The 15,895-nt window shown below is 41.0% G+C and overlaps 1 pseudogene; it reads right to left on the bottom strand.

Moving 5' to 3' along the window:
- Positions 1–212: 212 nt before the first annotated feature.
- LOC150054485 (SS18-like protein 2 pseudogene) lies at positions 213–9,648 on the bottom strand (annotated as a pseudogene).
- Between the last annotated feature and the right edge of the window lie 6,247 nt (positions 9,649–15,895).

Here is a 15,895-nt window from a genome sequence, read left to right as displayed (position 1 = left end):
AGACCAACAGGCTTTATTGGGGAGTAAAGCCTGAGAATGGTAAACAAGACTTCTTCAGCACAGCTGAAGGAGAATGATGCAGCTCCCCTCACAACCAGGGTCTCTTTAAATATTAGGCAGAAAGAGTGAAGTCAGGCGGGGCAGGTGGAAGCCAAGTGAGATGGAGCCAAGGTGGGGGAGCAGTGTTATTTTGACTGAGAGGTTTCAAGGTCTCAACAGCATCTGTGTCCACTAGGGGTGTCATTGTCAGACGTGGCCTTGGTCTCTGGCTCTATTCCAAGACTTGCAGGCACAGTCGTTTGGGGGAAGAGGAGAGGAGATGATTTAGCAAGATCAGCAGCAAGGACAGTTCTAAGATATGGCTATTAAGGGAAAAGGGAATGCTTTCATTTTAAGGCATTTTCCATCGCTCTTCATCTCCAATATCTGTGGCTCAAATATGAAATGTGCTAGCCTTGAGCAAAAGAGCTCAGCGACAGCACCCAGGCTCTGAGTTCAAGCCCCAGGACCAGCACACATATACACACAAAAATAAATAAATCAGGGGCCGGGAGTTTGGCCTAGTGGTAGAGTGCTTGCCTAGCATGCACGAAAACCCGGGTTCGATTCTTTGGTACCACATACTTAGAAAAATCCGGAAGTGGTGCTGAGGCTCAAGTGGTAAAGCTCTAGCCTTGAGAAAAATCCCAGGATAGTGCTCAGGCCCTGAGCTTAAGCCCAGGACTGGAAAAAAAAGAAAAAAAATAAATCAGATAAATAAATACTGATTATATGTCTTTGTCTAATGTTCTAAATATTTCCTGTGCTTGTGGTCAACTGAGCTTTTTGGGTCTATGGATCTACATTTTTCAGCAAATTTAGAATGTTTTGATCTGTTTTCAACTTTTTCCCCTATATTATCATTTTTCCTTTGGAAAGTCCAAGAACATATATTATTGGCTAATTGAAGTTGTTCCACAGCTCATTGCTGTTTTATTCTTTTTTCTCCTTCCTTCCCTCCTTCCTTCCTTTCTTCCTTCCTTCCCTCCCCCCTTTCTCTCTTTTTATTTTATTTTTTTTTTTGTTGGTCATGGGACTTGAACTCTGGGCCTGTACATTGTCCCTGAGCCGTTCAGCTCAAGGCTACTGCCCTACCACTTGAGCCACAGCACCACTCCTGGTTTCCTGGAGATAAGGGTCTCACAGGTTTTAGTTCCACGATGCCTGACTCTCTGTCTCTCTCTTTCTCTTTTTTTCTTTATTTCCTTTTCTTTCTCTCCCCTCCTGTCCGTCCTTCCTTCCTTCCTTCTTTCCTTCCTTCCTTCCTTCCTTCCTTCCTTCCTTCCTTCCTTCCTTCCTTGCTTCCTTTTTTTTTTCCAGTCCTGGGCTTGGGCTCAGGGCCTGAGCACTGTCCTTGGGTTTTCTCAAGGCTGACACTCTACCACTTGAGCCATAGCACCACTTCTGACCGTTTTCTATGTGGTATGTGGTACCAAAGAATCGAACCCTGGTCTTTGTGCATGCTAGGCAAGCACTCTACCACCAGGCCAAACTCCCAGCCCTTCCTTTCTTTCTTTCATTTTCTTTCTTTCTCTCTCTCTCTCTGTGTCTCTCCCTCCCTCTCTCTCTCTCTCTCTCTCTCTCTCTCTCTCTCTCTCTCTCTCTCTCTCTCTCTCTCTCTCTCTCTGTCTCTCTCTCTCTGTCTCTCTCTCTGTCTCTCTCTCCCTCTCTCTCTCTGTCTCTCTCTCTCTCTCTCTCTCTCTCTTTTTCTTTCCTCCTTTCTTTCTTGTGTCTTGAATTCTAAACATCTTGTTCACCCTTCACTTTTTTGCACTTACAGTGGATTGCTCTCTTACTTAAGCCATACTTCCAGTTACTTTTTGGATAGTTTTACTGATTGTCTTCTGTGTGTGCATTCTTTCCCTGAGACTTTGTGCTCACGGCTAGGGCTCTATCTCTTGAGCCATAGTTCCACTTTCAGGTTTTTAGTGGTTAACTGGAGATAGTCTTCTTTGCCTGGGTTGGCTTTGAACCATTGTCCTCAGATGTCATCCTCCTGAGTAGCTAGCATTACAGGCATGAGCCACTAGTGCCCAGTGAATCTTTTGAGATGGATTAGATTAGTCCCTCTCTTTCCCTCCTCTCAATCCCTCTTTCCCCTCTTTCTCCTCTTTGGATCTGTGCTCTGAAAATTCTAGTTTCCTTAGCTTTCTACATTCACATTTCTATCCCTTCTTGGGGTAGTTTGGATTCCCTTTCCCTGGGTCATATTTTGGAATCTCCGGAATACAAGTTAGTGCAATCATGGAACTTTCCGCATTGGCTGCGCTTCTGCCAGGTATAGATCAAACATGTGAAATGTGGTTTCTCAGCAGAAAATGAGGCTATTCCTTGAATTAAGAGGAATAGATGATGAACAGCTTAAACAACAGAGGCCCCAGCTTCTTTCCTTCTTTTCACACTATCCTTCCATAGCAGGTTATGTAGCCAAAACAAACTGAACCCCCCCTTTATAGCCCTTCCCATTGAAGGAAATTTTGCTCGTGCTTAGTCACCAAACCCCTTCTTAGAGTTAGCAATTACAGTCTCCAGGAATAACACCTTTATAAAATCAGAACCTGATGTTGGATCTTAAGTACCTGGGAAGGCAACTGAACCCTAGGCATTCTAAAATAATGACGCAGGTCCTGAAATGTTTGATTGATCAAGGAGAGTTCAATAGCACTAATGACACTTGAGTTGCATGTATAGCCATTATATGACAACTAGAGTCTGCTAGACTTTCTCTATCCAATCCTCTTCTAACTAACTGCAAAGACCTACAGATGATGGCTCTTAGTAAATTTCCTATCAACCATCTCTGTTCCTATTTCGTGAAAAGAATTGTGCCACCAGCTGCCTGATTATTGGCCTCTCCACAGTTCATTGTCTATACTTCTGGACCTCTAAAATGCAAATGTAATCATGATATTTCCACAGAACATATAGCTGTGACACTCTGTAGTTTTCAGATAAAGCAGTAGCCATATCTACCAGGCCGTATTTTCCCATATACATTCGTTTACACAGTCTCTTATACCATGTCTGGGAGACCTTCTTTACTACACTGCTTTCCTTTTTTTGTCTTTGCACAATCTGCTGAAGCCTCACCTCCTTGAAACACCTTCCCATAGGCTTCCATGCTATCCTGTCTAGCAGTGTCATTTAAATATAAGCTCCATGAGGTCGGAGATCTTTTTTCAGTTTACTATTCTATCCCGACACCCAGCAGATCACTTGGCATGTTATTTGAGAATGGTAGGTTCTGGATAGATATTTGATAAAATTTTATAAATTATGTTTATTCTATGATCCTTAATCTATTCTTCTTGTTGCTTTAAGCAGTCCCAAAGGAGATACTGGGTAGGTTTGATGTTTGTTTGTTTGTTTGGAATGAATGGATGACAATGGCATGGAAAGTGGCCCACTTAACTGTCTTGAAGTAGCTGGCAAGGGACAATAGGGAACTGCTTTAAAGTTTGAGTCAATGGTCATCCATCTGTGTCACTGACCACAACAGCAGTTTTGAAGCTGGCCTCTCAAAGAATATTTCATGCCATGTTTTCTGAACATTCATGACACATTGTAATAAAACTTCATGAACTAGAGCCCACACCAGCTAGAATTGTGGCAGTGTGCTCTTTTAGGATGGAGAAGTAATTCACCAGAGAATAGGACTAGGTCAGGACACAGTCCAGTTGATTTACCACACATTCATTTCTTTAGAACTACGTCATGAAAATTTACTGTGGCTATGAAGCATGGCAAGATCTTAGACCATTGATCACAGAACCAGTCACAGCATGTTTATAGTTGTAAAGACAGAGAAAATTGGCTGAAATAGTTAATAAAGATTTGTAATAAACCAGTCATTGAACATAAAGGATTTGTTTGCTGAACTGCAATGCTAATTTATTAATATTTTACTATAAATCAAAAATGGAACTTTACTTATTTCCTCACATTCACACATCAAGCCAGGATCTGGAACTGATCCTAAAGATTTGAATTACTTGCTGGGCACTGGTGGCTCATACCTGTAATCCTAGCTGGGGTGAGATCTGAGGATGGTGGTTCAAAACCAGCCCAGGCACCAGGGTCCATGCGGTCTGTGAGACTTTTACCTCCAATTAGCCACCAGAAAACCAGAAGTAGTACTGTGGCTCAAGTGGTAGAGCACTAGCTTTGAGCTGATGAGTTCAGGGACAGCGTCCAGGCCCAGAGTTCAAGTCCCATGACCAACAAAAAGAAAAAAACAAGATTTGAATTTCTTTGTATTGCTGTTAACACAAGAGACTGAGACCACATCTAGTGGATGAAATCAGTAATCCTAGACACTTGGTAGGAGAGACAGGAGTTTGGGGTTTGAGGACAGCCTTGCAGGGGGTTGGGAAGATGGAGGTTTACAAGACTGTCTCAAGCAATATCTGGGTGCAATGGTATGTGTCTATCATCTCAGTGACTCAGAAAAGCACAAATAGGAGAATTAGAGTCCAAGCTAGACTGGACTATCTCAAAAAGACAGCCAATAACAAAAGGCTAATGCAAGTGGTAGAATGCCTTCCTAACAAGTACAGAGCTCTGAGTTCAAACCTCAGCACTTCCAAGAAATAAAAAGATAGGATAATGACATATTGTTACAGTATCTTACTTTGTTACCTGATTTATCGGTTATATTTGTATTTGGTTATTTGAAATTGGATAGGGAAGGTGAGAAAACAAGATGAGGGGTAGGGGGAGGGGGAGGAAAATGGGGACCAAGACATGTGAAAAGGTATCAATGTATGTGAATTAATGCACCTTCTATCTGGCAAATATCATGTAACCCTTCTATTAATTACAATAAAAAATATATGAAAAAAATAGGAGAATGAGACTTACTGTTACCAGTACTTTTTGTTGTTGTTGTTGTTTATGGGGCCTGAACTCAGGACCTGGGAGCTATCCCTGAGCATATTTTGCTCTACCACTGTAAAGCATTGCTCTACTTTTGGTTTTTGGGTGGTGAATTAGAGATAAGAGTCTCATAGAGTTTCCTGTCTGGGCTGTATTTGAACTGGGATCCTCAGATCTCAGTTAGCATTACAGGCATAAGCCACCAGCACCTGGTCTCACTCTTTTCTTTGTGTGAAACAGAAAGTTTGATATTCTGTAGCGATAGAATAAAAATGACTAGCATAAGTAGATTAAAAGTTAGGTTCAATATAGAAAGCTGTAGGGAGTCTTTTAGTTACAGCTTGGTTATCCTACAGTCTGGTTTATATGGACGTCAATGATGGAAGGGACACTAGTCCTTAAATATCTAGTTCATATAATGTGATTTGCTAAGGCATCAGTAGGACATACTGTTAAAAAATTGTCATTGGTTGTTAGGGAACCTGTTTTTCTTCTTCTTCTTTTTCTTTTTTTTTTTTAACAATGCTAGGAATCAGATCAACAGTTTTGCACATGGTAGGTAAATGATCCACTGAGCTATAGCAGCCCTTGTCTTTTTGAGATATTGTCTCTGTACATAGCATAGACTAGCATGGAACTCTATGTTGCCTGCTCTGGTCTGAGTCTACTTCCCAGGGGGTGGGGTTACAGGCACTAGGGAACGTTTGATAAAAAAAATATGAATATTTACTCTGGAAAATGCTTTTGTTAACCATAGCAATGATTTTTTAAAATTCTAGTATGCTCATACTCAGGCAGAGTGCTAAATCCAGCATGTCATTTAATCCTCACACATCCTCAGATGATAAGAAAAATGTGTCTTGCTTATAGTAATATGTGAAAGGTTCTAACCCAAAGGTGAAATTGTTCTTCCTGTTACCTCATATTACCTTTTGAGAAAATGACAACTAATTACAAGTGTGGACATCAAGCAGTCCTACAGGGAAAAAAAACCTAGAGCTAAACCATTTAAATAAATGTGACAAGATATGTCTAAAATTAAACGATGCATTGAAGGGTGTGATTTGTTCTGCTATAGAGAAACTATTCCCAGACAGTGTAGATTATGTCTTTAATCAATATGTCAATGAGGGAGATATTCCATTCTCTGAAAAAGATCCCACGCATTTCAGCTGCAAATAGTTAATTAGTCATTTCATAGGCAGAATGAGAAGAGTAATCCTTTAATGTCCATATGGCATATGTTTTCTGAACTTACTTTTCGCCTTCCTTTCAGTCCTTTCAGTCACAGCCTGTAAAGATCACTTGGGGATGTAAAGATATGTACTATGTCAGGATAGTCACTGAGTTCCTCTTTCCATTAGATCTTATATCTTTGTGTGTGTGTGGGGGGGGGGACATGGAGCGCGAACTTGGCTGGGGCACATTCCCTGAGCTCTTCAGCTCAAGACTACCGTCCTACCCTTGAGCCAAGCCCCATTTCCCATTTTCTAGATGTTAGTTTGAGATAAGAGTCTCAGGTCCTTTTGTGTCTCGGCTGGCTTTGAACCTTGATCCTCAGATCCCAGCCTCCTGAGTAGCTAGGATTACAAGTGTGAGCCACCATGCCCAGCTAGATCTTATATCTTTAAATGATAGATTTGGAGAAATGGCACACTGTTTGAAAGTTTTGTTTTAAGCAATTAGAGATAAATATGTTTATTTTTTTTGTACCAGTATTTAGGCTTAGCTTTTATGCTCAACATTTATGTTGAGCCACATCTTCATTTCTGGCTTTTTGCTGGTTAACTGGAGATAAGAAGCTTGGGGATTTGTCTGCCAAGACTGGCTTCCAAACCCAGTCCTCAGAGTAACTAAGGTTATAGGTATGAGATACTGATACCCAGCAGAGATAAACAAACAAGCAACCCTGCCACCCACACACACTTCAAACATTTTAGATATGGCCAGAAATTACACCTAAAAGCTTTCGCCTATGATCCCAGCTACCTGATGAGCTGAGATCAGGAGGATCACAGTGTGGAACTAGCCTGGGCAAAAAGTTTATTAGACCTCATCTTAACCCACGAAAAGCTGGATGCAGTAGACAAATGCCTATCATCTAGCTATGTAGAAGCAAAGCATAAATAAGAGGATTGTGGTCCACTCTGGTGGGGTGCACTCAGAAGGGAGTGCATGGCCTTATTTTAAAAAATAATGAAAGCTCAAAGGGTTGTAGGTGGTAGAGTGGCTGCATATTAAGGCCCTAAGTTCAAACTCCATTATTTCCTGTCTATATTCATTATGTCATCTTCATTTCCCATCATTCCTATTTGCATTTTGTCACAACCACATCAATTTCTTCTTTGTTAAACCTAGTGAACTTATCTCAGATTTAACCTGTATGATTTCTTTGTAAGTTTTCGAAGTATTGCCTTCTGTTTCCTTGAAACATTGTCTTCCTTTACCTTCTATAGCATGAAGGTTTAGTCCAGTGTTCATGGTTACTTGTTTGAAGTATTCTATTATTTTGTCTGTTACTGTACTATTTGCTACCATTTTGTCTCACTTCTCACCTCTGCCTGCTCTGCTTGAGTCATTTTATCTTTTTCCATTTACTATTTTGTTCTGAGGCCCACTGAGATACAACTCTCCAACAATCTGTACTTTTAGTTCAGATCTTTTCCTGAGTTTAAAACCTGTATTTTCTATATACATACTGCACTATTTTCAGGAACATCCCACATCCACATTTAACTCAACATTTCCGAAGTGTAATGACTTATAATTCCTTGAAAAAAACTATTCCTATATCTTACAGATTTTATCACTCAGAAACACCTTCTCTCAGGATCCCAGACTAGAAGCCAGAAATAGTTATCCTTAACTCCACCTTCTCTTTTACTCCTCACATTCTATCAGTCATGAAACTGTAGGATTTCTTGCATATCATCTCTGTTATTCCTTGATGTTATCTGTTTAGAGTGTCTATAACAAAATTCCACAAAAATGGGCTGGGATTGTGGCCTAGTGCTAGAGTGCTTGCCTAGCATATGCGAAGGCCTAAGTTTCCGCAGAAAAAGCGGAAAGTAGTGCTGTGGTTCAAGTGGCAGAGTGCTAGCTTTGAGAAAAAAGTGTCAAAGGGCAGTGCCCAGATCCTGAGGACTGGCAAAAAAAAAGTCAACAAACAACACAAACGTTTCTCACAGTTCTGAAGACTGCAAGGTCCAAAATCAAGGTGGCAAAAATTTTGACATCTAATGAGACCCAATTTTATTTAAGGAATCCTGCCTCCTCACAGAATGACGGAGGCATGCCAGCTCTTTGGGCTCTTTATGGACGGTCACTAGTGTCTTTCATAAGGTAATCATCTCACCTCTCTTAGGTCCCACTTCTGAACACCATAATCTTGGAGGTTACAATGTCAATCATATGCATTTTTGAAGGATACAAACACGAAAGCTGTGGCACCTCCTCTCCATCATGGTAACCATAGAGGATTGATAGGTATTAGTATTAGTATTTTTTTCATTGTTGAGGGGGTCAGATGGCATAAAGTCTAACTTGACAAAGTCACTCAAGATTTAGTACAGTCCCTAGTGGAAACAGAGCAGTAATTGGCATCAGTCAGCAACAGTGTTTTCTCAGGCACAAGCGTGGAGAGGTAATGTCTGTCCATTTAGGAGCAAGAGTAAGATGTGTTTTATTATACTGTTGCCTTGCAAAGACAGTGTCACTTGGCAAGGATGAGGTGCTTGTTGATCTTATTCTCCCAGCAGCTTCATTTTACATGAATTAAGATGATGGCATTGTGGATGGCAATTGAATTTTCTTGAAATCCTTGGAATGCTAGATCAATTGACTAGCCAAAACACGTTCAGACCAAGTCATTGCCTCAATGACAATAATTGTTTCCAAATGGACAAGATCTTTTATTACTATTTTTAAATTCTACTTGCTTGTTTGTTAGTTGTGGGGCTTGAACTCAGGGCCTAGGCACTATCCCTGAGCTTTTTCACTCAAGGCTAAGACTCTACCAGTTTCAGACACATCACCACTTCCAGTTTTCTGTGGTTAATTGGAGGTAAGAGTCTCATGGACTTTCCTACCCAAACTGGCTTTGAACCACAATTCTCAGATCTCAGTTTCCTGAGTAGCTAGGATTATAGGTGTGAGCCATCGAGTACCCCAGAGGGGTGTGTGTGTGTGTGTGTGTGTGTGTGTGCGTAGTGGAGAAAATTATACATCATTTATTATAAGAATAATTAAGAATCATTAATTTTAGTGGAAATGATAGTGATAGAGTTGTCATATACCTTAAGTCCTGACAGTTTACTGAGAGGTCCGCTTAATTGTTAAAATGAATAGCAGTTCAGAGAATACAACCAAGATAGTAGTTTTCTTCATAGTTTTTTTTTTTTTTAAAAAGAGCCACAGAAGTATCATTTGTGTTTTAAACAGTGGAGTGTGGTGAAGATGGAGTTTGCATCCAGTTCCTCCACCTGCTAGCCAATCTGAGGGTTCTCTCACTGTTCTTAGAGTACCATTTGGGCTGGCATCAGCAACGGTAGCTAAGGAAATGCGGTTTCTATGTCATACATGCTGGTACTAGATGCACTCATTTGCCTGACCCTTGCTCTGATACTCTACAGTACAACAGATCAACTGGTCGTTTTCCTTCAGGAGCCACTGGACAGTCTCTTGGTTAACTTTGGCCCTGCCTCTCCACCAGGCCAATGCGTACATGACCCACATACCCATAAATTCTGGTCAGTATCCTGCTGCCTGAGCTACCAGACTCCCTAGCACAGAGTTAAAAAAAAGTTAGACTTCACTTCATGATGGGCTGGGAGAGCTCTGAAGAAAAGGAAACTTTATGGCTTTTAGATGGCTCAGCTTGTAGGCAAAGACCATTTATTTTGATCTTGGTTAGCTTCATGGACTGTGGCCATCACTGTCAAAGGCCATCCTCTGCCCAAATTCCTGATTACCATAGTCCTTCCTAGGGCATTGTGGAGTCCAGTGAAAGGTCTGGTGACCTCCCCTGATAGTTCTTACATTGTCTACAAAGTGAAGCTCCATCATGGTATCCCATAGCCCAACACATGCTTAATGCTTATTACTCCCTGACTGCCATTCCTTTCTCAGCACTAAACTCAACTCTGGGCATTTCCCTCAATGTCCTGTCTCCAGTTCACTGCCATGACTGAGCACCCAGGGCCCTTCCCATTAGGAATGCCTTCCCTTTGCCTGGTGTGTCCTCAGAGGTTCTCCAGTTTCTACTAGGTACTTCTTCATTGAGTTCCTTTCACATCTGTATACACATTTTATTGTCTGGGGATTTCCCCTTTTTCTTATTTATCTCCCCGGTACTGGAAAATCTTTTGAGTCTAGGGATGGTATTTTATGGTTGTGTTCCAAGATCTGAGTACCAATAAATTCAAACAAATCAGTGGTGCCTGGAATAGTGAATGAGTGAAGTATATAAAGGACAAATAAAACAGAACCTGTAATTTCCTCATTTTGTTTATAGTAACTCAGGAAGATAAGCAAGGTCACCTTCAAAGGAGAAGACCAGATACCTACTAAGAAGGTCATTACAGTAAGACTTGTCATACTAAACTCTAAAAGACTGTATTCTCTTGATCTTTGTTCTGGCTATCATCAGCTAGTTTATTTAAAAACAATTTGCATCTCATTGTAGACATCTCTGACATGAAATGCTTTGATTTTTTTAGGTTATTACTCCTTTGTCTATACGAGAGATACGTAATTAGGAAGAAAACCGACAAGAAGTAAGTTACATGAATAGGTACCTGTTGATTAATACTTATTTCCCAGTTACCTTTTGCACTTACCTCTCAACATATACCATTGTGCAAATATAACATTAAACATATTTGACAGTGGTATTTCTAATTTTATATTTAATTTTTGTGTGTGTGGTGGTCATGGGGCTTGAACTTGGCCTGGGAATAGTCCCTTAGCTCTTCAGCTCAAGGCTACCAACCTACCCTGGAGCCAAGACCCACTTCCCATTTTAATTGGAGATAAGAGTCTTAAGTCCTTTTGTGCCCGGGATTGGCTTTGAACCTTGATCCTCAGATCTCAGCCTCCTGAGTCTCTAGGATTACAGGCAGGAGCCATCATGCCCTGCTTACACTTAATTTTTACTTGATGAAACTGATGGGGGAAGAGGTAGGAAGAATGATGGAAGGGGTGATTCTTGATAAAGATTCATTGTATACCCAAAGGGGTATGTTAAATAAAACTCCTTGTATGATTATCTGAGGACTAAAACAAAACAAAACAAGAATGAGGCCAGGTGCCAGTGGCTCATACCTATAATCATAGCTACTGAGAAAGCTGAGATCTGAGAATCAAGGTGAGGTTCAAAAGCCATCCAGGGCAGACAAATATTAAAGCCTCTTATCTCCAATTAACCAGCAAAAGGCAGAAATGGAGGCTTGCTCAAGTGAGAGTGCCAGCCATGAATGAAGAAAAAAATGGAACAAGATCAACAACATCCCTTATTAAATATATCATCATTTATTGAAAGTATTAGATAGAGATATATGCCTGACCTTATGTTTTTTTTTTTTTTTTGGTAATCCAGAGTTCAGATGAGTGAGCTGGTTAGCTAGCTACTTCTACTTCTTGATTTTGTTTGTTTGTCCTCACCTTTCACCCTAGACACTCAGACAGAAACAAACACATAGACTTTCTATTGGCAGTCTTTAGCATATCCTAGTCAAGCTCATTATATACTTTTTGCCTTGAGTTCAAGCCTCAGTATAGGAAAAGAAAGGAAAGAAGGAAGGATGGAAGAGAGAGAGAGAGAGAGAGAGAGAGAGAGAGAGAGAGAGAGAGAGAGAGAGAGAGAGAGAGAGAGAGAGAGAGAGAGAGAGAGAGAGAGAGAGAGAGAGAGAGAGAGAGAGAGAGAGAGAGAGAGAGAGAGAGAAAGAGATAGAGAGAGGGAGGCACACACACAGAAAGACACACACAGAGAGAGACACAGAGAGAGAGAGAGAGACAGAGACAGGAATCAAGGTGAAAGAGAGTGTCTTAAAGTTTAGAATCTCTGATTCAAAAGTTTCAGTTTAGGTTGCATCACATTCATGATCTCAATCCAACTGATTTTGTCCCTGCTAGGTCTGAGATGTATTAGAACACTATTTTTTTTAAATGCACTCCCCAGGTGAGAGTAAAGGTACAGAAATATTGTTATAAGGTATTGGCTATAAGACTGTAAACAGTAAAAGAAGTTAGCCACTATTATTGGCTGGAAAGCTTCTGACCAAGAAACTCCATAAAATCTTGTTCCTTTCAATGCCAAGCTTGGATTCTTGCATTACAAAGTGTTCTGACTCACAGTGAGGGCTCTGAGTTCCATCTGCACACAGCCCTGTCCCAAGCTTGGGGATCAATCAGATAGGCAATCTTCTGCTGACTCAGCATCAGGTCACAGTGATTCAGCTCCATGTCCCAGCTGTTCTTTCTGAACTGATCTTGTCACCCAGCTCTGACCTTGTTCCCATTTTCTATCCCAGTTTTGATAATTGGGTTTTTTTTTCTACCAACTTTGCTTGCTAGTTTTCTCAGGGGAAATCTGCTCTTGAATCTTGATCTCAGGACAAAGGTTTTCCCTACCCTGGCTCTGGTGTTTTTTTTTGTTTTTGTTTTTGTTTTTGTTTTTAACTAAAAGCACTCGGCTTCAAGACTTTGTAAGCTTCAAATCCATACAATTCCTCCTTTCTCCTAATATTCATACTGCTGCTTTAAATGCCCTTTCTTTGTATAGTGGGTATAGTTCAGTGCTACAGCACATGCTTAGTACGCTTGCTCTGGATTAAATTCTCAGGACTGGGAAAACAGACACCCTTTCTTGTCTCCTTGATCTCTAAGAGTTTGGTCCCTTTTCCAGGACTGACTTAGGCTTTCATTTCTCCTCCTGGGAAAATTTCAGCCAGAAGGTCATCCTAGCAAGCTGAAGATTAGCTTTGGAGGAACCTAGCCCCAGCCTGACAGTCCACAACTTCCCTCCTCTTGGATTCTCTGGTCCTAGGCTTTGGCCAGGTGTTTATCGGCATACCTCGTCACCCCTGCAGCTTCCTGCTGCCCAAAATGGGTGGAAAAAAAAGCAACGAACAATTCTGGATCTCTTCAATATTCTGGGCACTAGGGTAGGAGCTTTGTTGGTAATATTTAATGTAATCAGTTATTTTTGTTTTGAGACAGATTTTTCACTACTTGGACCAGGCTAGCCTCAAATTTGAAATTCTCCTACCTTATCCTCTGGAGTGTAGACATGTATCATACATAATATCACTTCCTTCCTTCCTCCCTCCCTCCCTCCCTCCCTTCCTTTTTTCTTTCCTTCCTTCCTTCCCCCCTCCTTCCTTCCTATTTAAGCAAATAAGACCTACTTTGATCCTATTATCAATAGAAACCAGATGGCTATAAATACAGAGCAAGAAATGAATTTCTTCGTTTTGTCTTGTTTTTTGTTGGTCATGGGGTTTGAACTCTGGGCCCAGGCACTGTCCTTGAGCTCTTCAGCTCAAGGCTAGTGCCCTACCACTTGAGCCACAGCACTACTTCCAGTTTTCTGATGGTTAATTGCAGGTAAGAGTCTCATGGCCATTTGTGCCTGGGCTGGCTTTGAATCTTAATCCTCAGATCTCAGCCTCTCGAGTAGCTAGGATTACAGGGGTAAGACACTGGTGCTCCGCTAAGAAAAGGATTTCTTTAGTTGAGTTCCTCAGTCTTCCTATATTTTATATGGTTGGAATAAAGTGATCAGAATGTGACTTCACAAATCAGATAGTTTATTACCATGCATTGAGTTTTTTTGTTATTGTTGTTCTTTTCTACAATGCTATAAAAAAGGAAAGAATTATGAGGACAAATCTGACAGAGAATGCACTTTTTAACTGTGGTTTATTGTACTTTATGTGTTCCTTATTATCCTTATAGAGGATGAGTTCCAAATCTCATTAAAGTCCAATATCCCCCTCTACTTGGAAGGGTGACATAGGAGGACTGAGAAGATTGAGAAGTTTGGGAGTGGTCCATGCAACATAGTGGTACCTTGTCTCTTATGAAGAATTATTAGTCCAGGTACCAAGTATGATGAAAGCAGGCCTCTGTAGATGTAAAGTCTAATCAACATACCTTTCTTTGAGCATTTCTATGGCAGAATGGTGGTACACTTTTAATTTTGAATGTTCTTTCCCAAGGCTCACAAGATCAAGCCTTGTTATAAGTATGTTGGGAGGTGGTAGAACCTTCAAAGGAAGAGGTCTTTAGGTCATTGAGGAATGCCCTTGAAGGAGATAAAGGAAGCTCCCTAGTCTCTTCTGTTCTTGTGCTTTGTGGCTTATGAGATGAGTGGTTCACTCCATACATACTCCACCAAGGTGTGCTGCCCTCATCAGAGGATCAAAACATATTGGAGCCAACCAATATTGGACTGGAATTTCTAAAACAATCCTTTCTAATTTATAGGTAAACTTACTGAGGTATTTTGTGGTAATGGTATAAAACTAAGTAATATGGATGGTTTTTATCACACAACAGAGATCTGCAGTTAACAAGGATCCCTCAACAGCAGCAAACAGTGCTGGTGTTGGTAAGTAAAGTTTGGGGACCAGCTTGAAGGCTGACAGAGAATAGCCCTACCACAGCCTAAACTCTCAATCTGTCAAAATCTTGCATTTATATGTTGTATTTTAGAGAGGAGTAATTGAGGTTAATAAATAAATATATGTGATCTTATAAGGTGTGAAATAACATTCTCTTATGGAAGGAAATTATACTCATATTCAATGTACTTGTTCTTTTCATTTCTTTTGTATACCTGTCCTGGGGCTTGAACTCCGGACTTAGGTGCTGTCCCTGGGCTTCTTTCACACAAGGCTAGCACTCTGCCAGTTGAGCTATAGCTCCACTTCTAGATTTTTTTTTCACACTTAATTGGAGATAAGAGTGTCACAACTTTTCTGCCTGGGTTGGCTTTCAGTTGCAAACCCCAGATCTCAGCCTTCTGTCTGAGTAGCTAGGATTACAGATGTGAGCCACAGTGCCCAGCCATACTTGACAGAAAACCGTAGCAAACAGTGCTAGTCAACTTTCTATAACTACAAAAAATACATGAGAGAATTAATTTATAAAGAGAAACAGTGTGCTTTGGCTCACAGCTTTCGCCTGCGGTTTCTGTGACTGGTGCCCCATTGTTTTGGGGGGCTAGTGGTGAGGAACACCTCACAATGGTAGTATGTGGCAGAGCAGAAATGCTCCTGTCATGAGCCAAGTAACACAGAATAGAATGGAGTTAGTAACCCATTTAGGAGGCCATGCTTTCAGTGATCTAAGGACCTCTTACAAGGCGATACTTCTCAAAAAAAAAAGTTGTTTTTTTTTCCCTTCTTTTTTTTTTTTGCCAGTCGTGGTGCTTGAACCCATGGCCTGAGCATTGATTGTCCTTAGATTTTTCTCAAGGCTAGAGCTCTACCACTTGAGTCATAGCACTACTTCCAGCTTTTTTCTATGTATGTGGTACCAAGGCATTGAACCTGGGTCTTCGTGCATGCTAGGCAAGCACTCTACCACTAGGCCAAACTCCTGGCCCCCAAAGTGTTGGGAGCCAGAGTGGAATCAAACCAAAGTTTTTTGTTTTTTGTTTTGGCCAATTCCAGGCCTTGAACTGAGGGCCTGAGCACTGTCCTTGAGCTTTCTCAAGGCTAGAGCTCTACCACTTGAGTCACAGCACCATTTCTGGCTTTTTCTATGTATGTGGTATCAAGGAATAGAACCTGGGTCTTCGTGCATGCTAGGCCAGCACTCTACTACTAGGCCAAACTTCTGGTTTTCCCACCCCCCCATTTTTTAAAATTACCTTCTGATAGTGCCTCAGTAGGGATTAAACCTGTAACAGACGGGCCTGTGGGGGACATTCAGCACTGACACTGCAGTACTATGCAAGTGTTTGGAATCGGTTCAA

This window comes from Megascapheus bottae, chromosome 14 (genome assembly GCF_031878675.1).
Source record: "Megascapheus bottae isolate mThoBot1 chromosome 14, mThoBot2.hap1, whole genome shotgun sequence".
NCBI classification, from domain to species: domain Eukaryota; kingdom Metazoa; phylum Chordata; class Mammalia; order Rodentia; family Geomyidae; genus Megascapheus; species Megascapheus bottae.
Note: the sequence above shows the minus strand (reverse complement) of the source record. Positions and strands in the feature narration are given on the sequence as shown.